Source organism: Leucoraja erinacea, chromosome 12 (assembly GCF_028641065.1).
Source record: "Leucoraja erinacea ecotype New England chromosome 12, Leri_hhj_1, whole genome shotgun sequence".
Lineage (NCBI taxonomy): Eukaryota > Metazoa > Chordata > Chondrichthyes > Rajiformes > Rajidae > Leucoraja > Leucoraja erinaceus.
This window is the reverse complement of record NC_073388.1, coordinates 15,327,815-15,355,667: the sequence shown is the minus strand read 5'-3', so window position 1 is coordinate 15,355,667 and position 27,853 is coordinate 15,327,815. Positions and strand designations below refer to the sequence as shown.

The window sequence follows — 27,853 nt, the reverse complement described above, 5'->3', positions numbered from 1 at the left end:
GCAGGGTAATCACAGGTCAGCATGGACTCGCTGGGCCGAAGGGCCTGTTTTGGCAATGTATCTCTAAAGTCTCAAGATGGAGATATTTTATGATATTCCTATTAATGTTTTGAATGCACTAATAATTAACAAGAGCACACAAATATAAATGTGTTTGCATTCAGTAATTCCCTTAACTTCTGAGGTGGGCCAATGGATGGAGACCAAACTGATCTTTTTGTTGCTTATCTACGTGAATTAATAGCTTGGGTTACTTTATTAATACTGCAGTTAATTACTTATGTCAAGTGTCATTGTGAATTTAAAATGAAGGCAGCCAAGACAATTAGAATAGTTGTTATTTCAACATCCAGTAATACTATTTGTTGAATCTTAATGCAGAACATATTTCAAAAAATGGCTTACTGATAATGACAGGCTAAATTGGATAGCCCCAGGAAATGACCAAGTGAATTATGGTGTGCTCAACTCATTTGCCTTTTCTTTCTGCCTCATACCTGCCCACCCTTCAGTCAGTGATGGCAAGATTGTGCATCATATCAGTGCTGGATTTAGATGAAGAGAGGCCCTAAGCTGTTCCACTTGTGAGGCCCCCAACGACCGGACAGCCATGGCGGCCAAATCTCCCACAATTCAAAGTGAGGGAGAAAGTGCCCAGCGCCGACCAGTTGCCGTTGCAGTGCGCATGCGCAGGGCGGCCGATGATGTGCTGGCCGTGGTTGTGCGCATGTGCAAGGCGGCCTGCCGTGCCGGCGGATGAGGAGCGAGCGGAGCCCGGCGGCCCGGACACGGATAGTGGGGGGAAATGGAGAGAGAGAGATAGAGAGGGGGGCCGCCCAGAGTTGAACGGTAGGTGTTCTGCCTTGGCCGGAGGCCCCCCTAGACCTTGAGGCCCATCAATTTATTCGGGGGGGCCCCTAAAAAATGGGGGCCCGAAGCTATAGCTTGTTTAGCTTATACTTAAATCCGGCACTGCATCATATAGTAGGCCAACCAGTGACTTTGAGAATTGCTCTGCCGAGTACCAACGAGAGTGACCCAAGGATTGGTCCGCCCACTCACATTCTGAGTGGTGTAGTGTGATGTATATTGTCTGCACTTGAGGGATTGAGATCAAGAGGCTTTTTTTTCACCAGTGGTTAGCTTTTGTGGCTTGGCATATTGTGTTGACTGAAATCCAGATGGAACAGTTGATGGTGGTGGAATGAAGAGATTGTAGTGCGTGGGTCTCAAAATGAGGCAAGTAGTCTGAAGTTTGAGAAGCACTTTACTTTAATTCCTCCCGGTTCAGGGTGCAGGAGTAGGCCATTCGGCCCTTTGAGCCTGCACCGCCATTTAATATGATCATGGCTGATCATCCAACTCAGTATCCCGCACCTGCCCTTTTCCCAGGACCCTCTGATCCCCTTGGCCACAAGGGCCACATCTAACTCCCTCTTAAATATAGCCAATGAACTGGCCTCAACTACCCTCTGTGGCAGAGAGTTCCAGAGATTCAACCAGCACTCTGGTCTGTGTGAAAAACGGTCAATCTCCTCATCTCGGCCCCCCATGTCCAGGACAAAAGGATTTCCAGCCCCTTACGGGCCCTTACGGCCTCTGGAGCTGTGCATCACGGCGCCCTTGTCCTGAGGGCCATTTCCCGAAATGTCCCATCGGATGTCGGGACGGGGGTGCGAGCCTGCTTCCTGTTTGAATCTGAGGGCGCCTGTCGGCACCCCTTAAGAATTTTGTAAGTTTCGATATGAGGCCAAGTCCCCTCTCGGATGCCCAGCTCCTAAAACTCTCCATCCAGTCCGGGCCGGTGAGTCGTGCCTTCAACCAAGTCTATCCACCGTAGCCTGCGGGTGGTAAGCCTTCAGCTAAGACGAGTCCTGACACCACAGCCGGAGGTGAACTGTGGCCTCCAATCATGTCCGGCACCCCGAACCGAGCTCCAGTGCACACTCCCTCTAGGTGGCAATAATGGTCCTTCCATATGCAGGATCCTACCTGCCCGCTCCATCCACTCCCGTAAATTTGGAGCAGGAGAAGATCAGATTTGGAGACCAAAACTGGCACTGCAATATTTATTAAGTGAGGGTACTCTTCACCAAGAGGGCTCCCCCTATAGCGGGTGGCAACTGCAGTAGAACTGGGCCTCCCTGCTCCTATACTCAAATCAGAAGCTTGCAGTTATCACGAGAATCCACAACAGGGTCGGGCTGGCGTGTGAGGAGGTAGGGCTTTTTCGGTTACTGCAATGCGTTGGGGCACCAATGCATGCCTACCTTCAAAATGAGGCAACTAGTGTTTGAGAAGCACTTTGTTTACCCAGGTCTCGCTGCATCAAACCCCCCTTTACCCCCGGCTAAGGATCGACTGCGCACACTCCTGGTGGGGTTCGGTGTATAATGGCACGACCCTTAAGCTGAGATTGTGATTAATGTCTCGTGTAGGAAGGATCTGCAGATGTTGGTTTGCGCCAACGATAGATACAAAATGCTGGAGTAACTCAGCGGGTCAGGCAGCATCTCTGGAGAAAATGAATAGGTGACGCTTTGTGTCGAGACCCTTCTTCAGACTGTGCTAGGGATTTCTCACACTAGCTGGCCATGAAGTGAATGGTATCTCATTTAGTTGCATAAAAACTCAGAGCGGATAGCTGATGCCCAACAAGCATTGCAATAGAGCTTCAAGGGCCTGTCCCACTTAGGCGTCATTTGCGCGTCGTTTACGCGACAGGCCGGTAGTGACTGTCGTGCGACTGTTGCGCGAAAATCGTCTAGCAGTACAACAGATGCGTGCCGTGCTCTTGAGGGCCCTGCTTCTTTTGGGAGCCATTTGCAATGTGTTTGTACTTAATCCGATCCACGTGGCAAGGATTTTCCCAGTGAAAATGTTTCAAAAGTGCACGCGCTTTATACCCGGGTGTTCACGTGTGCGGCGCTCAAATGACGCGCAAATGGCACGACGACGGCATACGGGCGGTGCATGGTTACGGACGTTGACCAATGGTGATGCATAATAAATTAGCATTGGCTATGTTCGTGCGTCACCGTGCGTAACCAGGCGTCACCACGCACTACACGTACGCCGTCAGTACGTCAGCATGTGAATGGGATACGTCAAGCAGGTGGTGCACGAGGATTTTGAGCATTCCAAAATCTTGAGGCGCCGTGTGTTACTGAGCGTCATTGCATACGCCACCACGCCTCACCACGTGCCATCCGCGCATCTTGTGCGCGTCACGATGCGCCAACCAATTTTCAGGATGTCGTGTAAATGACGCACAAATGACGCCTAAGTGGGACCGGCCCTTAAGATGACGGCAAGGCTAACTGTTCTTGTGAAACTATAAACTTAGTATGTCTGCTTTGTAGGAACAGGGAGCCTCAGCATCCTCCCTAATGGAGTTAATTTTATATTCAGACTGGATTTAGAGTCATTATACCAAACAGAATTATGGGGTGCATCACTGACAGGAGTCAATGTACATGCCTTTCCTCTGAGAATGCAAACCAAGCCCTCTTCATGTTGGATTTTGAAGAACCACAGTATGTTGCTCTTTTTGTTATGCTTTCAGATCCAAATCTTCAAAGCATTCTGTGCTTCAGGTGAGCAGTGGTCCTTTTCAGTAAGTTTTCAGTTATTCTTCTTCACTTTCAGCACTTCCAACCATTATGAATACATTTTTACTTTCTGCAGCCAAATGGACTAATTACAGCTGTCAGTCATTCGAAGCCCATCTAGACTTTCTTTTTTCAAACGTTCAATTTTTAAAACTGCAAATCTTACTGGTCTCTCGGTGATTTCCTATTCCTACTTTTCTTCTGAGACTGAAACATCTTCTTGTTTTCAATGTTGATGTTTTTTCTTAGATCCTGTACTGGAGGATGGGCTCGTAACTGGGTAATTGTACAAGCCCGAGGTCAAATAGAAATCCTTTAACTTTATACCTTGGCTACTATCCAAATTACAAGAGCTTCTAATTTACAAGGTAAGAGAATAAATATTCTATTGGACTGAGGCTTGGTCTGTAAACCACTAACCGCATTTATTACTTATTGGGCTTATGTTTTGACTATAGTTTTTCAATATTTTGATTACCTAAAAGAACAGACCAGATCTGATATCTCAAAGGTGTTGTTCCAGATTTTTGCCCTTTCTTTCAATAAAGTCTAGTGCTTTGTATTACAACTTGCATTGTTCCCTTGTGTACACTGTTTCTTATGTTGATTCAGGAGATGTTGACTCTGTGGCGAGGCAATGTGGATCAGGTGCCCGATTTTCTAACTATAGCAATTTCAAAGCTACCCTACTATTACACAAGAGGGTGAACCAAGGAATAAAATCTGAGCCTGCCCACCACACCCTATAACTCAGGACCATGAGTCCTGGCAAGAACCTCATCAATGTAATATGAACTAATTCCAGCTTAATGGCATATTTTCTGTTACAGCTGACCCAAACGAGACATAGCACTCCAAGTTCAGCCTCTCTAATGTCTTGTAACATAATGTCCCAACTGCTATACACTAGTTTTCTAGAATTATAGGATCTCTGGAAATCATTCAAGGGTGGAAAAACAGGCTTGTGGTTTTCCGAATGCTGCACCGTGGGCTTTGATGGTAACGGTACAACATAGGAGAGATATCCTCATCCAAAGGGAGGTAATAGACCCTCCTAATAAATAATACAAAAACACTGCAGGTATGTAACAGTGAAGGCCATGTCCCACTTTCCCGAGTTACTCACGAAATCTCCCAAGTTTTTCCCTAGAGTCGAACTCGGAGAATTACGGTAATAGCCGTTCGTAGGTACTCGGGGCTATTTTTTTAACTCGTGGACATTTTTCAACATGTTGAAAAAATGCCCCGACTTACCTGATGCCCCAAGTTCCTACAGCTGGCATTACGAGCCGCTACAAAACATCTACGGACTCCTACGGGCCTGCTACCGACATTACTCGACATTCCCCGAGTTCGAATCAAGCGGTAACTCGGAAGAGTTCGTGAGTAACTCGAGAAAGTGGGGCAGTGCCTTTATGATTAATGCCTTCAGGATCTAAAATAGGATGCTCCAGTACATCGGGCGCACGGGCTGACTGGAATTTGGAGTTTCAATATTGGCACCAAAAAAGGTGGCGTTAGCAAAAGAATTTCACTGTCCAGTTGCATGTCACAAATAAAGCATCATTGAACCATTACACCATTGATATGGTCCTGTGTGATTGATAGGATATGATAAGTGAATAACCTCAAATGCCTGGGCAAGGTCAGTGAATGGATCTGGCTGCTCTTCCACACATTGAGCAGTGTAATTCATGTTAAGAACGCGGGTGCAAGCATAGTTCATCCCATTGGATCTGATCTGTACCAGTAGTGGCCAAAGAACACCAGGAAATCAAAATGTTGTAGCCTGTAGCTCTATGACTTTGGCAGCCACTGGAATGAAAGCTTGTATTGTAGGAGTTGTTTTACATACCCACATCTGTTGAAGTGTTTGGATTACAGTAGTGTTATCGGGATGTTTTGAAAACAATATTTGGTACATTTTTTCCCCTCAGAAAATTTCTGATGTGCTGCTGCGCCAAAATAGAAATTACAAAAAAAAATGAACAGAAAATATTTAAAAAACGATTTAAAAAAGCAACAAAAGTATTCAGTTAACCAGACTTTGAATAATTATGAGATCCTTTCTGCATAAAACGTCTGAGTTGGCACACTCTTGGTAGATGAGTTGAATGTCTTAAACAATGTAACTTGGACTTTGGTTCTTAATGTACAACTATTTTAATTAATGGGGCATAATGTTTGAATGATGACTGAGCTGATATCACCCCTTTTACTAATGTTCAAATACAAAATCAGCTGCTTGTGTGTAAGCAAACTAATGCAGTGGCTGAAGCTGCTTTCAAGCTCATGGGGACACTTCTGTGGTGGAGAATTTTCCCCTTACCCAACAAGAGAATTATGGTCATAATATGCTAGGCAGCACGGTGGCGTAATGGCCGATCTACTGCCTCACCGCGCCGGTGTCCCGGCCTGGATCATGACTACGGTTGCTTGCTTCTCTGTACGGAGTTTGTACGTTCTCTCCGTGACCTGCATGGGTTTTCTCCAAGATCTTCGGATTCCTCCCACACTCCAAAGGCGTACAAGTTTGTGTAGGTTAATCGGCTTGGTATAAATATAAAATTATTATCCCTAGTGTTTGTAGGGTACAGTTAATGTACGGGAATCGCTGGCTGGTGCAGACGCGATGGGCTAATGGGCCTCTTTCCACACTATAGCTCCAAACTAAACTAAACTAAACTGATAAAACATTCTACAACATTAATTTTAGCTCCTAGGAAGTATTTGTGTCCTGAAGCTAAATATTGGCTGGAGTTATAATAGGATGCTGGATCTAAAGGAAATGATCTTTGACAACAAGGTATAAGATTATTCCCGATGTTGGGGAAGTCCAGAACAAGGGGTCACAGTTTAAGGATAAGGGGGAAGTCTTTTAGGACCGAGATGAGAAAATAATTTTTTACACAGAGAGTGGTGAATCTGTGAAATTCTCTGCCACAGAAGGTAGTTAGGGCCAGTTCATTGGCTATATTTAAGAGGGAGTTAGATGTGGCACTTGGGGCTAAAGGGGTCAGAGGGTATGGAGAGAAGGCAGGTACAGGATACTGAGTTGGATGATCAGCCATGATCATATTGAATGGCGGTGCAGTCTCGAAGGGCCGAATGGCCTACTCCTACACCTATTTTCTATGTTTCTATTACATTAAGGAGGGTTTGCAGGCATCATGGCAGGGGATGGGGGGAATGGCTTCATCAATGGCCATTGGCTTCATGCACCTTGCTATTGAGATATTGGAGGTCTTGCTTGTATCAGGGGACATTCGTGTAACTAGAGTCAGCAATTGTGAAATGGCAGAAGCAGAATGACATGGTAAAGCTCTGAGAAATGTGCATTTAATTCCAATCAAGCAGTTAGAATTAGGTTGAACACTTTGTGTTACAATGAGGCTTGAAGTAATCGGTCTAATAATAGCACAATTGCACGATATGCTTCACCAAGATTTTCATGGCTTCATGCTTGAAAGATAGGTGACCTTCACTTTATAAAATGCATTAGTAAGCCTATTCCATCATCGGCACACACATTACATATTTATATCAATTTTATTTTTTGTTATTGTCACTATAGGAATGCACAATTTAGCATTAAAACAGAGAACATGTTATTGAATCTATGTTCTCCTCCAAGTCACATAGGATCTGCACTTGACCTAACATTGTCATTACATCATCAATTCTGAACGATATCCACTCCATACCTAATGATTACATTGCCATTGTAAGAGCAGTTATTCCAGAGGAAGCATCACCTTCAGGGAATCCAGGGATTGACAATAAATATGTCTTGCCACTACACAAATTCTGCAAATAAGTTAAAAGTACAGTTGCTCAAAAATGATGCATCCTCGTCTGATGCCCCAATCTGGAATTACCCGTTGAAAAATGGCATTTCCAGTAAAAGGCAGCTGAACATCTTTTGACTTTTCATCCATTTAAGTTAAGCTATAGGACATCAGACAGTGCAGTTGTATGAATTTCCATTGACAGTTTCTTCAGGGCTAATCCTTGCTGGCAGTGCCTGCTGAGGAAAAGAGCCTTAATATCAACATTTCTAACCAGTTTATGCATTTTTATCTTTTTCGATTTCAAACCTCACCAAGAAGGTAATCTTCTTTATCCCTCATCATACTCAGCCAAAACAATAAGACAGTCAGGGATAGAATGGCTATTTATCCTTATGGATGTTGCCAAAGTCTGGGCATCACACTAAACTGCGACTGATTGGACACAGATCCTTGCATCCTCTTCCCAACAATGCAAGCAGGAATCAAAATTTAAAACAGATGTATAAAAATAATAAGGGTCTTATTTTAAAATAACTTACCTTTGGATCTTGCGGCTCCAGACGACAGGATGTTGGGTAAACTTGCTTAAGGACACAGAGTATGATCCTGTAGACCCATAGAGAGAAATTCTTTCCTTGCTTAAAGGGACAGGTCTTTAAGACTTTAAAGACAAACCTTAATGGTAGGTATATAATAAAATGTTCTTAAAATGTAGAATGGAAACATAAAACCCCATTTTAGTTAAGTATAAGAATCCATTTATTAGGTAAAGACTTGGCCGGGTGTGGTGGAAAATGTTAAGACTCCGTGACCTATTAGTGCGATTCCAGGGAAAATTGAACTCTATAATGCAACATATAATGCTTCCTACCCCATTGTTAAGAAATGAACAGTCTTTTCCGTTTTGAAGCACGATTATTAGCAGGCCACGTTAACTATTTAAGGCATAGATGTAACTCAGCGAGACTCCATTTTATGTTTACAAATTTTGTAGCAATAATGGGATAGATTCTCAAGGCATCAACTGTACAGGATGCATACCAGTATTCTGCCAAGTCAAAAGGGTCGTAGAATCCATGGGGCCTTTGTGCTTTTCAAATAAATGTTAGGGATTTCATGAGCAAAGAATTTTGTGATATACTCCTTCAATGACTCAAGGAGCGGTACAGCAGCGTAGCGGTAGAACTGCTGCCTTACAAAGCCAGAGACCCTGGTTCGATCCTGACCACAGGTGCTATCTGTATTGAAATTTTGTTATTAATAAATATCAGCCTACATCTGATAAATTTCTGGAAGAAGGAGAATAAATTGAAATGAAGGATGATGGAACATGATTCTTAAAGGATGATGCTAACCTTTGCACCTGACCCTGCTGGGAAATTCTTGAACAGTGGAGATTTATGATCTTGAAGCCTGAATCTGTTGGCCCTTTCATACTATGAATATCTGTGGTAGGGATGATAAACATGGGAAACAACATGGCAACTGCATATGCTGGGCTACACAAAAAAAATGCTGGGGTTCACATGAAAAAGACATGAAGTGATGGGTTTCTATAACAAAAGATGCAAAATGCCAGGGTTTGCACAAAACCTATTTCTTCCATCACCCTCCACCTCCACCTTCAATTCTTCCTCCAACATCACAATTCACAGCTCGTCATTCCTTTTATCTCATATCTTCTCTCTTTTCATCTCTGGCCTTTGTCCAAGCATCCACTTATCAAAATTTCTCTCACCTATATCCACCTATTACACGCCATGCTTTGTTCCACTTCGCCTTTCTTCCAGCTTTCATTCCCCACTGCCCACCACCACAATCAGACAGAAGATGTCTTGACCCGAAACTTCACCTATCCATGTTTTCCAGGGATACTAGCTGACCCATTGAATAATTCCTGCACTTTGTGTCATTCTTTATCTCTCCATGAATTCCTAGGTAGACAGAAATGCTGGAGAAATACAGCGGGTGAGGCAGCATCTATGGAGTGAAGGGATACAATACAATACAATACAACGGTTTATTTGTCACATTGCACAAAAAGCGCAAGTGAAATGATATGTCAGCAGCGATACAATGATAAAGAGCACACACAAAAACACAATAAAATTTTAACATAAACATCCACCACAGCATTCATCACTGTGGTGGAAGGCACACAATTTGGCCAGTCCTCCTCCATTTCCCCCCGTGGTCGGGACCTCAACCCTCCGCAGCAGTCGCTGCGGGCGTCCAGATGGTAAGGACAAGGTACAAGTCCAGGTAAGTCCAGAGTCAGCTCCTCCCCACCGGAGACCGCAGCTTTTAGTTGGTATAGGCCGGCGGCCGAAGATTTAAAGTTCCCTCCACGTCGCAGCCATAAGCACCGCAGTCTGCAGGGCCGGCGGTCGAAGCTCCCCTCCAGGGGTGATGTTAAGTCCATACCGCACTCGCGGTAGAAGACGGCCGCGGGCCGGCGGTGGAAGCTTCTTCTTCCCCCCGGGTCCCCCACGAGGGATCCCGGGCTGTAGACGCCGCGCCAGCTGGAGCTGTGCAGACCGCGGCTTCAGGCTGCCGTCTGCTGCGGGCCAACGAAACGGGGCGCTCCCCTCCAGCGAGCCCCTGCTCCGTGCTGACAGTCCACGCTGCACCCGCCGCCGGAGCCCCGAGCCCCGGGCGCGTCTCCGGGAAAGGCCGCGCCGATCCTCGCTGTTAGGCCACGGGGGAGGCGACCTGGAAAAAGTTGCCTCTCCTTGGAGGAGGCGACCAAAACGGTTTCCCCCTCACTCCCCCACACCAACCCCACACAAAACACACGAAGGAACATTAAAAACATACTTCAAAACATACGAAAAAAAAAAAAAAAGTTGAAAAAAACTAACGCGCTGCTGACAGGGCTGCTGCCAGTGCAGCGCCCCCACCGACCATTTAGGTGTCGTTTCGAGTGGAGACCCTACTTCAGATGTCTACTCCATGAATTCCTAATCTGATTCATGAAGTTCCCGGTAATTATCAAAATTTAGTGGAAAACATTGCCATGAAAATTTGTTCCTTTCATTACATTTCTTGTACCTAAATTTACAAACTTTTCACTAGTCTCAGATCCCACTTTCCAGAAGAAATTACTACAGCATTTTTTCTATAAACTGTAAGGCGTAAAGGGCCCGTCCCACTGTACGAGGTAATTCAAGAGTTCTTCCGAGTTTCCCCTGATTCGAACTCGGAGAATTACGGTAATAGCCGCTCGTAGGTACTTCGGGGCTCTCGTGGACATTTTTCAACATGTTCAAAAATCTTCACGAGCTTACCGTTTTTTCCGTGTATCTGCCGTTACCATTACGAGCTGCTAAATGACATCCTGAGCTCCGACGTACCCGCTACGTAAATTCTACATACTTACCATGAGTTTGTTTTTTTTTAAACTCGGGAGAGCTCTTGAATTACCTCGTACAGTGGGACAGGCCCTTTAGATGTAACAATCTGTGCAAGTTCTGCAACCGAAAATCAATAGCCTTTCATCATTGGCTATTGAGCAACATCAGAAGGCAACGATACTGACTTAAACCACTGTCTCACGGTGCGAGTCCACCCATGAATGATCCCGAGTTTAAAACAAATCAAACTCGTAGTAATCACGTAGAATTAACGTAGCGGGGACGTCGGAACTCGTAACGCTAACGGCAGGTACTCGGGAAACTTGTTAACTCGTGAAAATCTTTCAACATAATGAAAGATTTCCACGAGTCAAATTTACTCTTGAAGTAAAAATTTTAAACTTTTAAACTCGTTGTAAGAACGTGGTAGCCCGTGAGTTTACCGTAGTGACTCGTCAGTCTACCGTGGGCACTCTTTAACTCCGCAGGACAGGCAGCATCTCTGGAGAGAAGGAATAGGTGACGGGATGACGTTTCCAAAATTCTGCTGTGTCTTTGTGTTACTCCAGCACTGTGTGTTCACTTTTTGTCAACCAGCATCTGCCCTTTCTTGTGTATGACATTATTTGTATCCGTGGCAGTTGATTGTCGCTCCCTTCAGTTTCCCAGGGGGTGAGGGAGGGGGGAGATGCTGCCTAGTGACGATCTCATTTATCCAACGAGTTACGCTCTCTTTAAGGATTAATTTCTAAATAATCCACCAATTTATCTTCATTCGCTGTTATATCCGAGAACTGCTCCAGATGAACTCCTGGATTTGATTTTCTTCCCTCCCGGGGGTAAAAGAAAAAACAAATGCACTTAAAGCACCAGGGGTGGGGTGGAGGTGTAGGACCAACGATCTTATCCAGAATTAGTAAAATAAAACAAATATTGGAGTACTGAATAATGGCACAGATTTGAGAGGTGCAGTAAGGAACTGCGTATGCTGGTTTAAACCGAAGATAAGCTCAAAAAGCTGGGGTATCTCAACGGGACAGGCAGCATCTCTGGAGAAAAGGAATGGGCGAGATTTCGGGTCGAGACCCTTCTTCAGTCTGCAGTCTGCAGTCGCCTAGTCCATTTCTCTGGAGATGCTGTCTGACCCGCTGAGTTACTCCAGCTTTTCGTGTCTCTCTACGGATTTGAGAGAGTGAGATTCACTGCCAGACATCGTCGGTATATTAAATGTACAAGAGTTGTTTCACATGACCCTAGTCAAGGAAACAGCAGCGTACCAATAGTCCGATTATTGTAGCGGTATAGCAAAGACATCTCTGCTGTCCGCTTTTGGTGTTTCATATACTCTACCCCCCCCCCCCCCCCCCCCCCCCCCCACCACCTTTCCCTCCCAACTGCAGTCCCGTCCCGACCCTCTGGGAAACTGAAGGGAGCGACAATCAACTGCCACGGATACAAATAATGTCATACACAAGAAAGGGCAGATGCTGGTTGACAAAATGTGAACACACAGTGCTGGAGTAACACAAAGACGCAGCAGAATTTTGGAAACGTCATCCCGTCACCCATTCCTTCTCTCCAGAGATGCTGCCTGTCCCGCTGAGTTAAAGAGTGCCCACGGCAGACTACGGTAAACTCACGGGCTACCACGTTCTTACAACGAGTTTAAAAGTTAAACATTTTTACTTCAAGAGTAAATTTGACTCGTGGAAATCTTTCATCATGTTGAAAGATTTTCACGAGTTAACAAGTTTCCCGAGTACCTGCCATTAGCGTTACGAGTTCCGATGTTCCCGCTACGTTAATTCTACGTGATTACCACGAGTTTGATTTGTTTTAAACTCAGGATCACTTGTGGGTGGACTCGCACCATGAAACACGGCCATTAGTGATATTCAAAGGAATGAGTTTAGGGACCCAGGTGAATATGTTCTCCACTACCAAAACAAGTTCAAATTATGATGACACTCAATTTGATTGCTATTGCTTTCAATGGCCATCACAGACTCTGCATGATTTAGCTAGTTGACAGTGCACCCTGTCAATCATTGCCATGTCTACCAGGCAAAATTCATAGACTCTTCTTCCAAAATGTATGATGCTCTGAGGAAAATAAAAACAACCTCATCTGCCTTAAATGGGTGGCCCCATGTTTGAAATCAGTTATTCTCAGCTCTAGTTCTTCCACAGGACATCTATTTATGCCTAGTTTTTCCAGGCTGGTCCACCAATCCCCTCCTGTGTAATTTCATATACCATAAGGTTTTATCTTTTGCAATGGTCTTTGATGTGGTCCCTTATCAAATGTCTTCTGGAAATCTAAGCACTGTACAACCATAGATTCATCCATATTCATAGCATTTGTTCCTTCTTCAATAAAACTCCAACAAATTGATGAAGCATATTTTCCTTTTGACAAAATCATGTTGAATTTGTCTGATTACCTTCAGTGTTTCTAAGAGCTCTGCAACAACATCTTTAAACGTTGTCTCCAACATGTTTACCTCTGATTGAAATCTCTTTATTCCTATCATTTTTAAATTCGATTTCACTTCTATCCTCATGTTTTTTCTTCCTTTTTGAATATGTTTTATATTTGTATTTTTTCCAATGCATTTGAATCTTCCCCAAATGTGGGGAATTTTGTCAGGGCTGGAAACATTTTTCCAACTTGCTTTTGAAAACTTGACATGCTATCCCTCATTTTCAGCTTGTATATTGAAAACCTCCTCAAGAACCTGACCTGAAATTCATCTACGAATGTGAAAAGTATTATTGCGCGCAGTATAGATGTTTGCAGGGTGATGTATTTTTAAACTGTTTGATCAGTAGCAATGCAGTAAAGGTTGGTTTATATTGGAACAATCATCTTTCCTGTTCCATTGGTCGGCATGTGCAAGTTGGGCCGAAGGGCCTGTTGCCATGCTATGTGCCCCTATGAGTCTATTACTTCTGATCTGTAACTTTATCATTACTTGTCAATGTTTTGTATTGGCACCTTTGTTATATAGAATACTGTGCCACATAAAGAGATCTGTTGTATTCAACTGTGTTTTATGTAGCGATGGCAGGGAACATAAAATAACCCTCACTTTCCGATTTGTTGTACATACAAGTTCTCACATATAGATCTGCTTTCTCTACATAGCTGTGTTCTTGACAGGATGTGTTGTGAAAATGTGAGCCATATAAAATATATCAATGTGCAATGATTCATTATGTGGAAAATATTATCTTGAAATTCATCACGAAATGCTGTTTATTTTCAGTGCGATGAGATTAAAGCTAATGTATTTGCGACCTTTTCTGCGATTAATCACTGGTTGAGAAATTTGACTGGGTGCTTCTTGGTGTGACTTACCCTTGTGACAATGACACAATTTTTTTGCAATGGGAATGTATGGGAATGTAAAGGGCCTTATGCGACTTTTCAGCTAACTGTCTGCGGCCTTCATGCTCGGGGGAACTCGCCTGAAAAAACGCGAGATGGAACGCACACACACACACACACACACACACACACACACACACACACACACACACACACACACACACACACACACACACACACACACACACACACACACACACACACACACACACACACACTCACACTCACACACACACACACACACAAATTCAAACACATCGCAAAGGCGGGGGCAAGGGAAAGCGAGGGACGCTGTTTGAAATTCACACGGTGCAAAGCCAAGGTGATACCCGCGATGATAGGAAGGTTAAAGATGGCTAGCACAGTATACAGTAAGTCATTTAAAAGAGGGGGGTGAGGAGGGAGGGAAGGGGAGAAGGGGGAAGAAGGGTGGAAGAGTGGGAGAGCCACTTTTAAGAAGCCAGCCAACTTTTAGTAAGCCACAGATACACCGCTGTGAAGTTTAGCGGGCATTTAATATTACTGGTCGGTTTTCCTTGGTTCTGAAAACTCGTGCTTATGTTTTTTCTCCCCAATGAGCCAATTAAAATGCCTAGTCAGCAAAGGGGATTACCTACGGCTACCTCGACTACCTACAATGACATGGCGACCCCACTACCACTGCACTATGACTTCAAAGGTATCGATTTTCTCCAAGGCGACCAATGTTTGGTTGTAGAAAATTTTTCAACATGTTGAAAAATTATCCACGACCAAACTGAGGCCAAACTGAGACCAAACTGCGGGAACTCCTCTCGACCATGAAGGAGACTTACCAGAGACCACCTACGACCATGTGTCGACCATGCTGCGAGCTTGTGGCGAGCGCAGAGTCTCCTAAACTCACCAATAAGGTTGCCTTAGTGGGACAGGCCCTTAACATTTTCCAGAGGCTACTTATGAAACATATGAACACAAATTAACACTGTATAAATCCCTAAGGGGGCTCCATTAAACCGTTGTCTCTTTAGTAAAAAGTTTCTAATCATGTTTATCATTCTTAATACGTTCAAATCATCACAAATTGTTTTTTCACAGCATTTGAATGATAATTAATTACTCTTATTACATAGTGATTTGATGGAAAAGGTCTTTCTTAATAATACATAACAAATTATATTCTATTATTTGTCTTTCACAGATTAAGTTTAACTACTTTATCATTTTGTTTAGGGGAGGCGCAGTGGTAGAGTTGCTGCCTAGTTTTAGTTTAGTTTAGAGATACAGCATGGAACCAGGTCCTTTGGACCACTGAGTCTGCGATCCCTGCACATTAGTGCCCCTGTCCCACTAAGGAAACCTGAACGGAAACCTCTGGTGACCTTGCGCTCTACCCAAGGTTTCCGTGCGGTTCCCGGAGGTTTCTGTCAGTCTCCCTAATGGTCGAAAGTGTTTTCTACTTCTTCTCTGTTCCGGCAAATATTTAAAAAAATTCAAAACCGGCCGCGACTGAAAATAGGTTGCCGCTTTAAAAATCGGTAATTTTTTTAGTCGAAGCCGGTTGCGATGCTAGTTGAAGGTGGTTGCCGGAGTTTGCAGGTGGTTGCCAGAGGTTGCAGGTAGTGGAAGGTAAGACCTGCCACTACCTGCAACTTCCGGCAACCACCTTCAACTAGCATCGCAACCTAGTTTCAGTCGCGGCCGGTTTTGAATTTTTTGAAATAATCGCCGGAACATAGAAGAAGCAGAAACCACTTTCGACCATTAGGGAGACTGACAAAAACCTCCGGGAACCGCACGGAAACTATAGATGGGGTGCAAAGTGTGCAAAGTTTCCGTTCAGGTTTCCTAAGTGGGAAAGGGGCATAACACTACCCTACACACACTAGCAACAATTTTACATTTTTATACCAAGTCAATTAGCACTATCCTACACACTAGGTTCAATTTACAATTTTTACCAAAGCCAATTAATCTACAAACCTGTACTTCTTTGGAATGTGGGAGGAGACCTATGCAGTCACCTGGCTGTATGTACGGAGAACATACAAAATCCGTACATACAGCATCAGTAGTCAGAATCGAACACGGGTCGCTGGTGCTGTAAGGCAGCAACTCTACACCTGTGCCACCATGCTGCCCTGCCGCACAGTGCCGTGCCCAGCTGATTTCACCAACTGGGGAAGTGATCTTCACCTCCCCACCACTCCAATACTACTGTGAACCCCATCTTCCCCAACAGTAGAATATTGTAAAGTGTGCATTACACAAAAGTGTAAATTATACTGACAAAAGTGCCACATAAAGAGCTCGCAGGTTTGTAGAGATCTATTCTGCAGGGTAAACCCATTTGTGTATATTTTGAGACAGAGAAAGTACAGTTTTGTTCAGGAGATTTTAAAGGCAAGGCATGCTAAATAAAGAGATGCATTGTATATATAAATAAATATTAGCATATAAATGGGATTTTCTGCAGTTCCTTCCTTCAACAGGGAGGTGTCAGGCATATACAGTGCAGCGTGTACGAGCACGGGAAGATGCCTACAGCAGAGCATTCCTGACCTGTTGTCTTCCATTAAGCTAATGCTGTTCCCAAATTAAATGAAGAGCATGACAGAAGTGATGGAAATTGATGTAATTAAACATCATTACTACTAATTACAGCTTAACTCACTGGAACAAGACATTCAGTTTCATTAGGGGAATGATCCTGTTTTTCTGAAGATTGAGATGTTAATAACCTGCTGTACAATCCTTTTACACGATATTCTAACAGGGAGATGAAAAATTCTTAACTCTCTCACTGCCCACAGCCATCTTTTGCAATGGTTTTACTTACCATTCTTTCCAAAAATTGTCTTCAAATCGAGGAACATAAAACATAAATGTAGGTCAAATGTAGAGAATATCTCTTATCCCTGTTATTTAGTCAAAATAGCGCTCCTTGGTCAAAATTCTACACATTACAAAGTTATCTGCAATCAAGTCATGGATGGACTTTTCCTCCAGGTTTGGAAAGAAGGTCTATCCACGTTACCCTATTAAGTATTCTCTACTTAATCACAGTACACTTGGCATAAAAGTTAACATTTTACAAGAATGTTGCCAGGACTTGAGGGCCTGAGCTATAGGGAAAGGTTGGGCAGACTAGGACTTTATTCCTTGAAGCTCAGGAGGCTGAGGGCGTTCTTCTAGAGAAGAACATAGAGTGAGTATACAATCATGAGGATAATAGATCGGGTGAATGCACAGAGTGTTTTACCCAGGATATGGGGATCAAAAACCAGAGGACATAGATTTAAGGTGAGAGGGGCAAGATTTTATAAGAAACTAAGGGGCAACCCTTTCACTCAGAGTTTAGTGGAGAGAAGGAATGTGCTGCCAGTAGAGGTAGTCGAGGCAGCTACTATAATGGCATTTAAAGTACACTTGGATAGATACTTGGATAGAGAACATGTAGAGGGATATAGGGCAAACCTGGGCAAATGGGATCAGCTTGGATGGGGTATCATGGTTGGCATGGTGAGTTGGGCCAAAGGGCTGTTCCCAGGCTGTATGACTATAACTCTATAAAAGTAGGCTTCTTTAACATTTCCAATCAAAGTCTTCCAGTTCAGTTCTCTATGTCTAAGCCCCCTCCACTATAATAGACAAAAGAAACTGCAGATGCTGGAAACTTGCGCAAAAAAATAAAGTGCTGGAGAATCTCAACAGGTCAGGCAGCATCTCCTGACCTGTTGAGTTGTACAGTTGTTGAGTTGACCTGTTGAGTTGTACTCCTTCTGCAGTTGAACAGAGCCCTAGTGAGACCACACCTGGAGTATTGGGTGCAGTTTTGGTCCCCTAATTTGAGGAAGGACATTCTTGCTATTGAGGGAGTGTAGCGTAGGTTTACTAGGTTAATTCCCAGGATGGCGGGACTGTCATATGCTGAGAGAATGGAGCAGCTGGGCTTGTACACTCTGGTGTTTAGAAGGATGAGAGGATATATCATTGAGACATATAAGATTGTTAAGGGCTTGGACACACTAGAGGCAGGAAACATGTTCCCAATGTTGGGGGAGTCCAGAACCAGAGGACACAGTTTAAGAATAAGGAGTAAGTACGGAGACGAGGAAACACTTTTTCTCACAAAGAGTGGTGTGTCTGTGGAATTCTCTGCCTCAGAGGGTGGTGGAGGCAGATTCTCTGGATGTTTTCAAGAGAGAGCTAGATAGTGTTCTTAAAAATAGTGGAGTCAGGGGATATGGGGAGAAGGCAGGAAACTGATTGTGTATGATCAGCCATGATCACATTGAATGGCGGTGCTGGCTCAAGGGGCCAAATGGCCTACTCCTGCACCTATTGTCTATTGTCTGTTGTCTATCTGTGAAAGGAATGGACAGATGACATTTCAGGTCAGGACCATTCCCATTCTTCAGACTGATCTGACCTGCTGAGTTCTTCCAGCAGTTTATTTCATGCTTCTCCAGTATAAATTGGTTGATTTACTAGTTTAGTTTTAGTTTAGCGATACAGCGCAGAAACAGGCCCTTCGGCCCACCGAGTCTACACCGACCTGCGATCATCGCACATTAACACTATCTTACACACAAGGACAATTTACACATACACCAAGCCAATTTACCTACATACCTGTACATCTTTCGAGTGTGGGAGGAAACCGAAGATCTTGGAGAAAACCCACTCTGTCATGGGGAGAACATACAAACTCCATACAGACAGTACCCATGGTAGGGATCGATCCGGGATCGAACCGAGATCTCTGGCGCTGCAAGGCAGCAACTGTACCTCTGCGCCACCTTGGCCACCCATATGAGGTTCTGTAGTAAGACGCATTTTAATCTTCCATGCTGCACAGCACATGAGTAAGTGGAATTCAAATATCCACTAGTTGGTTGTATTCCTGACTCGGAATCGGAATGTTGTGGGTTTGAATACCTCAATGGAGACCTCAGCTGAACCGTATAAGATGACATTTCAATGCAGCAGACAGAGACTATTGCAATGGCTTTCAGATTGATATTGGTTTTTGGAGGACCAATTTGGAATGTTTGTTCACATAAATGTGATCCCAGGGATAGACCAATTGTAAAGTTAAAATGAGAAATCCAAATCATACACTAATAGGTACGTACAAACAAGCCATTCTTCCCCCCATATTATCTCAAAGACTATTGCAGCAACTATTATTGAGGAACCATTTCACTTAACCTTAAAGGACCCTTTGTGTAAGTATTTCCAATGAACTGTGCCACCAAAGCCAAAGGATATCCGGGTCTTTACAACACCTCATCCATCACGCATGTATGTTTATTCATTTGCTGCAGAAATGTAGTTGCGAATAAATGGGCCCAAAATTAATCCAAATTCCCAGTGTATTATTAATGGCAATAGATTTGTTACCATGTCATGGAGTCTCATATTGGTGTTTCCTCTTTGTAAAATACTAAATCAGTTTGTGAGACATTTTGGAAAATTTCTTACATGGAAGTAAACTGCAAAGTAAATCGTTGGCAAGTTTAATCTTGTATTCATTCCAGGTATTCTAATGAGCGAAGGAATTACGATTTGAAAGATACACTGAATGGTTTTCTGGTATGGTAGTGGATCTGTGTCTCTTTGCACAAAGTCACAAAATGGTTCTGCAACTCCAGGTGCCCCATCTAGTGGTAACGTGGGGCAACAACGTTGTGGGTCTGCATGGACATTTGAGATGTTAAGATTGGTTAGCATGGACAGAGCATTGGCTGAGAGGCAGTTGTAGCTGGTCCAGCACTCTGTCAGTATTTCTTGCTAATTGCATTCAAGAACATGCCAGCACTTCCGTGCAACTTCATGTCCGTATATTGATTCAAGACATCAACGGATCATATTATGATATCCCTGAAAGATATTTTGCGCAGAAATTCCAATGGTGGAATGACATTGATGCAGTTTAACAATGACATGATTGTCTTTGAACTGCATGAAAAATTGAATCAATTAATGTATTGGACATTTTCAAATGCACTTGCCAGTTCCCACCATTGCTTTCTACATCCTGTACCTCCTGATCAAATAAATATATCTGCTATATATTGACAAGACCAAGTCCAGGCTCGGCAATCATTTCCCGGTACATTTCCGCTCAGTCCGTCTAGACCTACATGATCTCCTAAACACTTCACATGATTGGTAAACACTTTAACGTGATTGCTAAACACTTTAACTCCCTCCCCCTCCCATTCCCATACTGACCTTTCTGTCATGGGTCTCCCCCACTGTCAGAGTGAAGCCCAAAGCCAATTGGATGAACAGCACCTCATGTTTTGCTTGGGCAGCTTATAACCCAACGGTGTGAATATTGACTTCTCTTAACTTCAAGTAACCCTTGCTTTCTCTATCCATCCCTTCCCCATCCCAGTTCTCTGACTAGTTTGACTGTCCTCCTGATTAAATTTTATCTTGGTATGCCTCGTTGTCACCTTCCCCAAGCTAAGAATAATCAATTCTATATTTTCCTTAATCCTCATCCCCTTTGATCTTTTATTTTCACACCTATCCCTTCCATATCTCTGTGTCTCCCTCTCCCCTAACTCTCGATCTAAAGAAGGCACTTGACCCAATACATCAGGCATTCCTTCCATCCAGAGATGCTATCTGTCCCACTGAGTTACTCCAGTATTTTGTATCTATCCTGATCTAACAATACTGCTACTCGAGCTCTAACTGTGGCATTTCAGATTAAATGGGAAATGTGTTATGAGGTGCATGCCTACGATAGACTCATGCTTGATCAACCACAGGGCTAAGTTTTTAATAAATTATATTATTGTTATGTGTGCCGAAACACAGTGAAAAGCTTTGTTTTGCATCTAAATAATCAGATCAGATAATATTATACATCAATACAATGGTCAAAACTCAAATACAAAGGATAGAGCAAAAGAGAGGATACATAGTGCAGAATATAGTAATCAGCACTATAACAGATAAGGTGCATCTGACAATAGACAAAAGACAATAGGTGCAGGAGTAGGCCATTCAGCCCTTCGAGCCAGCACCGCCATTCAATGTGATCATGACTGATCATCCCCAATCAGTACCCCGTTCCTGCCTTCTCCCCATATCCCCTGACTGCGCTATATTTAAGACCCCTCTCTTGAAAGCATCCAGAGAACCCACCTCCTTCGACCTCTGAGGCAGAGAATTCCAAAGACTCACCACTCTCTGTGAGAAAAAGTGTTTCCTCGTCTCTGTTCTAAATGGCTTACTCCTTATTCTTAAACTGTGGCCCCTAGTTCTAGACTCACCCAACATCGGGAACATGTTTCCTGCCTCGAGCGTGTCCAAACCCTTAACAATCTTATATGTTTCAATGAGATACCCTCTCATCCTTCTAAACTCCAGAGTATACAAGCCCAGCTGCTCCATTCTCTCAGCATATGACAGCCCCGCCATCCCGGAAATTAACATTGTAAACCTACACTGCACTCCCTCATTAGCAAGAATGTCCTTCCTCAAATTAGGTGACCAAAACTGCACACAATACTCCAGGTGTGGTCTCACAAGGGCTCTGTACAACTGCAGAAGGGCTTCTTTGCACCTATATTTGATTCCTCTTGTTATAAGGCCAACATGCCATTTGCTTTCTACCCTGCCTGCTGTACCTGCATGCTTACTTTCATGGACTGATGTACAAGGACCCCCACCAACAGTAATCTGCCTTCCTGTTTTTCTACCAAAGTTGATAACCTCACATTTATCCACATTAAACTTCATCTGCCATGCATCTGCCCACTCCCCCAACCTGTCCAAGTCACCCTGCATTCTCATAGCATCCTCCTCACAGTTCACACTGCCACCCAGCTTTGTGTCATCTGCAAATTTGCCAATGTTACTTTGAATCCCTTCATCCAAATCATTGATGCATATTGTAAATAGCTGCGGTTCCTGCACCAAGCCTTGCGATACCCCACTAGTAACTGCCTGCTATTTTGAAAGGGACCCGTTAATCCCCACTCTTTGTTTGCAGAAGTTTATAGAAGTCATTGGAGACATGCGAGTTTCCTCAGTCTCCTAAGGAAGCAGGAGTGTTGTTCTGTCATTTTGGCTATCATTTCAACGTTCACTTCAACTGTGTCTGGAGAAATACATTAGGAAATTGGATTATACATTAGGCCTTATTAAAATTCGCATCTTACCTGTTGCGGCACAATCCTTTATCTGCACATGGTATGCATTAATGTCATGATACTGCTTGGTTGCCTTTTGATAGAATTTATAACCAGCCAATACATTAAATTGGGAATTGGCCTGCACTGATTCTCAAGAGTAATTAGTTTTGGAAAATAATTACTGGCCTTGCCACATTAGGACAAATTAATTTATTAACAAGCATCGCTAATAGATACCCACTTGAACTGGTATCGCCATAATACATACAATGGAAATCCCTTGGTACCCATGTTAATCCCTCCAAGTGAGTTTGTTACTTGAGGCTGGAATAGCTGACATCAGGTACTGGTCTTTCTTCACAGTCATGGACATGTTTCCATCAGTTATGGGGTGATCAAGTAATTCATCATGGCTTTAGTTGTACTCTGAAGCATGTGTTCTGGAGAATGCTGGTGGGCTTCTTGATTTCCCATCTCAATGATGTGAAAAAGTGTTTTTTATAATTTTGAGAAAAGAGTTACATGAATAAGTATTTTCTGACGAGTGTGTCAGCTGGGATAGAAGATCCGTAAAGGTGAGTTGATGTCCCTCCAGAATAGGCAGCTGTCTTTGTGGGAGATATTTGTTGCTAGAATATCATTCCAGGATAGTGAAAAAAGAAAATTAGAATGTGGAACATTAGCACAAGAACAGGCCCTTTGGCTCGCAATGACTGTTGAACATGATGCCAAGACCACCTATTGTCTACCTCCACACATTCCATATCTCTCCATTTTCCACGTATGCCGATCTAAAAGGCTCTTCAATGCCACTATCATATCTTCCTGAACCACACCCCCCGGCAGCACGTTCCAGGCATTCACTATCCTCTGTGTAAAACATGTTGCCCTGCACATCTCCTTTAAACTTTTCCCTCTCACCTTAAAACTATGCTCTCTAGTATTTGCTTTTTCCCCATCCTGGGTAAAAGGTTCTGGCTGGCTACCCTGTCTACGCCTCTCATAGTTTTATATACCTCCAGGTATCCCCCACAACCTCCGTCATTCCACAGATAACAACTCATGTTTGTCCAACCTCACCCTGTAGCTAATACTCTATAGTTTGGTTTAGGTTAGTATAGAGATACAGCATAGGGCCAATTTACAATTTCACCAAGCCAATGAGTCCACAAACCTGTATGTCTTTGGAATGGGAGGAAACTGGAGCACACGGAGAAAACCAACGCAGGTCACAGGGAGAATGTACAAACTCCATATAGACAGCATCCAGGTCTCTGGCACTGTAAGGCAACAGCTCTACCACTGCACAACTGTGCCACCCCATAATTCAGGCATCATTCTGGTAAACCTCTTCCACATCCTTTCCAAAGCCTCCACATCCTTCCTGTAATGGAGTGACCAGAATTGCATGCAATACTCCAATTATGGCCTAATATAAGTCTTATACTCAATGCCCCAACTTATGAAAACAAGCATACCATATGCCTTCTTTGCCAAACTCCACTAGTCACAGACCTCCAGCCTGAATATTGTCTTTCCACTGCAACCCTCTGATTTCTATCAGTAGGCCAGTTCTGTTTCCATGAGACCAAGTCACTGTTAATTCCATGCGTTTTAATCTTCCTGATCAGCCTATCTTGGAGGACTTAATCAATGCCCTACTCTCATCAATTACCTTTGTCTCCTCCTCAAAAGAACAATGAAGTTAGTAAGATACAATATGCCATGTACAAATACTATGCTGATTATCCCTAATAAACCCATTCTCTTCCAAATGGGAGTAAAACCTACTCCGCAGAATCCTCACCAATAACTTCCATACCTCTGGCGTGAGGCTCACCGGCCTAAAATTCCGTGGAATCCCTCTACTTTCCTTATTAAATAAAGGGACACCATTTGCTAACCTCCAGTCCTCGAGGGCCCTGCCTTTGGCGAGAGGGACACAAATATCCTCGTCAATATTCCTGCAATCTCCTCTCTTGCCTTCCTCCGTAACCTGGGTCAAATCCCATCAGGTCTTAATACTCCAGCTCTTTTACTCCCTCTTGACCACATCTGAAACATTGAAACCCCAGAACACTGAGCTGCCAGTCCCAATTGCTATGTTTCTGCAAAGTCCATACAATCATAGTCCCAAGCACTGAACCAGGCTCTAAGTTCTGCTGTTTTATCAACAATACTCCTTGCATTAAAATAAATAGACTTCAGCCCATAGCATTACCATATTCCCTCACCTCCATGCCTGTCCTTCCTTTGAGACCTACCGGCCTTAACCTCTACTTCCCCATCGCTCCTTCCAATTTCTGACTTCCACCCCCTCCCACTCTAGTTTAAAACCTCCTCAGACAATGTACTGATTTGCTTTTTTTTTACCTCTTTCTAAGCTGTTCGGACTGCTTAAAATACAAATGAAAGCAGCATATCAGCACAATTCTCCATGCAGGATGGTGGGTGCTTTGTTAGGGTCCACCAGGTGCTATTTTATGCTCATAAATGAATTTGCTGTTGCACTGCAGTCAGAGGGAGCCTGAGGATACCCTGAGCTACAGTGGGTTAAATGTTTTTTTCCTCTGAGCTGTAAACTTCTGCCCTTCCTCGGTTATCAGAGTAATTCAGCAACAGGGTACGTAAAATCAATGTTTTGAGAATTGAAGGAGTGGTTCCAATTACAACTTATTGACTCAAACACCTTCAAGGCAAAATGACATATAAGTGGACCAGTGCAGTTGCATTCAACTCTTTTGACATTTGTGTTGCTGATGTACTGACAGATTCTTCATACGGTTTGTGTCACAAATGTGGCAAAACCTCAAGAAACCCAGCAGCTGAATTAATAATGTTTATTTAAGTTAGGCCCTACCCCATACTGCTTAAAAGAGTAATGTGCAGCTAAAAGGCGAGGCGATCTCTATTTGAACGAGCGTGATAAAAAATAAATCATTTGGTGCTAAAATGTTAAAAGTATTTTATGATAAATTATTAAATCAATGCTTTCAACTTTTAAGGTTCATACCAATGAACATGGATTTAACACTGATTTTTTTGTTAACGCGCGGGGGTCATAGCTGTGTGCCATGTGAGGCAAGGATTAGAAAATGAAAGCTGAATTGAGGGAGTGTTCATATTTCAAGCTTTCAAACACAACCTCGGCCTGGCTGTCAGCCCTGCTTGTTTGTACAAATGTTCCACACTTCAAACGTCCTTCCGGAACAGGCTGCCTGATGAAATTAACAGGTCACCCATCATTAACTGCCAAAACAGACTTGTCCCCTAGCATAACCTGTAGGGCAGGCAGGCCGCTCAACTACACAAGGGCATTGCTGTGGAGGAGGTATGCATGGGCTTCCTGAGCACCCCTGCTTTCACCACCAGCCCCATCCTGCTGAACACTGGAAGCTGATAATTGAGTGCAATGAATTCACAGAATTCCACCCAACTTTCATGACCAATAATTGATTATTGATGTTTTGTGACCTTTCACTCTGTTAATGGATGCCCTCAAGCAACAATCCTTCAGTGCAGAATGCTGTATTTAAGCTGCCTCAGCAGTTGAATTTTTATATGTTCACTGTTTTCATTTAATAACCTACAAGTATCCTATGGGAAACAAGCTGGAGGCAATCCCGAACCAATTCGAAATGGTTGGGAGTGCAAATGATAAGTATTGAAAACAGCTCAGATATACGTTCTACCCGTTTTGCTCCACCAAACAAAATCAAATCAGGCACAGCGCAGATTGTTAAATCATTTCCATTCTTACCTTACCACAATTCTAAAAAATGCACCCTTATTGCAGCATTTTGAGCTTTGTGCTTCTCACTCATGCTCGCCCGCAGCCTGCCAGAGCAAGATTACAAATTGCAAGACGCAGAGATAGATACCTGTGAAGGCATTAGCTCATCCATCCAGAATAAGAGCTTATATTCCCTGGTCTTGCCACATAACTCACTTTTGACTGAATCCAACACTTTCATCTCCATTTAGTCTAGAAGACCACTTTTGATTATTTTTGCATGAACTTCTCCATATCTTTCCTAAATTAAAATTACAGAATCATAAATGGTACATCTTAAAAATTGCTATTTGTTCCATTGTATCTGCGCCTGCCCTTTCCTCCAAGCTTCTAAATATTTATTCTTAAAGGATTCATCCATATCCTGACTTGGCTTTGTCTGTTGGAGCACTGTGGGGAGAACTTAACTCTGCGCCTTTAGTTGAACTTTTTGCAAACTTTTTTTGCTGACTATTTGACCATCCTATGACATTGCGCAACTCTATTAAATCAGCTTTTAACATTTTCTGTACTAAGTGAAACACCATCAGATTTCCCTATCTCCCTGTCCATAATAGAAAACTCTCAATCTTGAAAAACATTCAAGAAAATCTTCTTTTTACTAAAGTAAGGTACCCAGAACTGAACAGTGACCCAGCTGTGTCCATCAGTGTTTTATCCAGCTTACCACAAATTCCCTTGGTTTTGGATTCTAAGCATCTATTAATAAAGACAAAACTTCCATGATTTTAAAGCAGTCTTTTCAATGTCCTGCATTCGTAGAGATGTGTGAACATACATCAAGCTCTGTGCACTGCTTCTGAAAGTGAACCTTTAGCTCATATTGCCAGCACCCACAGACTGCGGGAAATGATAATGTGTTTGCAAACGCCAAAAGGCTTTGAATGAAGCTCCATGAAATAGATTAGATTATTTGTGTGTCTGTGCCTTTCCCAAATAGAAAGTGACAGCCTTATCCTGAAACTGCATTTTGTCACAGAAGGCAAAAGAAAAGAGAAAGATCTAGCATTTCAAATTACTCGGCTTCCTGTTCGTTATCATCTGTCACTGTTTCTGAAGGGATGTACAAAATCCTCAAATGTGAGAAGTTCAGGAAACGATGCATAAAGACAACTGAATCAAAATGGGAGTCTAGAGAGTTAGAGAGACATTTAAGGACAGTGTGATTAAAACATGCATATACAGTACCATGTTCCCGACTGTAGAGTCTATACAGTGAAACGGACCAGGAATCCTTATTATTTTCCCCTGGCTTATCACTTCTATTTGATCACAAGTTGGGCTCTAAGGGAGTTCAGGTATAGTCAGCTTGTCATGTAGTTTCACAGTTGCCAGTTAATTGTCGCCTGTTCATTGTCATATAAGTTAGCGTGGGTTTGAATAATGCTCAATTCTGCTCATGGTAGGGCATGAGTTCACAAACAATCCCCCCTCCCCAGCTCCGATTCCCATCGACATCACAGCCCGCTGTTGCAGATAAGCATCTGAGAACTTCCACCCACCGAGCAGCTGAACTCCTGTGAGAAAACCCCTGTGAAAGTTCAGCGTATCTAAGCAAGCCGGCAGCCACTGACAGGTGCAGGACCCAGCTTGTATGTTCAGAGCAGGAGGGGAATTAATGATGAGTGAAGAAGAAAATGAAAGAAACAAATGGAGGCAGGGAGGAAGGAAAAATAAGGAGCCTTTCATTTAATTTTCTTTTTAAATTTAAATCAACAAAAAATCTTATTCTTTCATTTCATTAATATTCTATATTGTGTCTCGGGTGACGTTCTA

At 43.2% G+C, this 27,853-nt stretch overlaps 1 protein-coding gene across 1 annotated transcript in view; it reads left to right on the top strand.

Moving 5' to 3' along the window:
• The window catches only part of med12 (mediator complex subunit 12), a 363,139-nt gene that overhangs the window by 316,809 nt on the left and 18,477 nt on the right, over positions 1-27,853 (top strand). Inside the window, exon 45 of the mRNA XM_055643638.1 lies at positions 3,861-3,979. The gene's annotated coding sequence lies outside the window, so the exon portion shown is untranslated. The remainder of the gene's footprint in view (positions 1-3,860; positions 3,980-27,853) is intronic.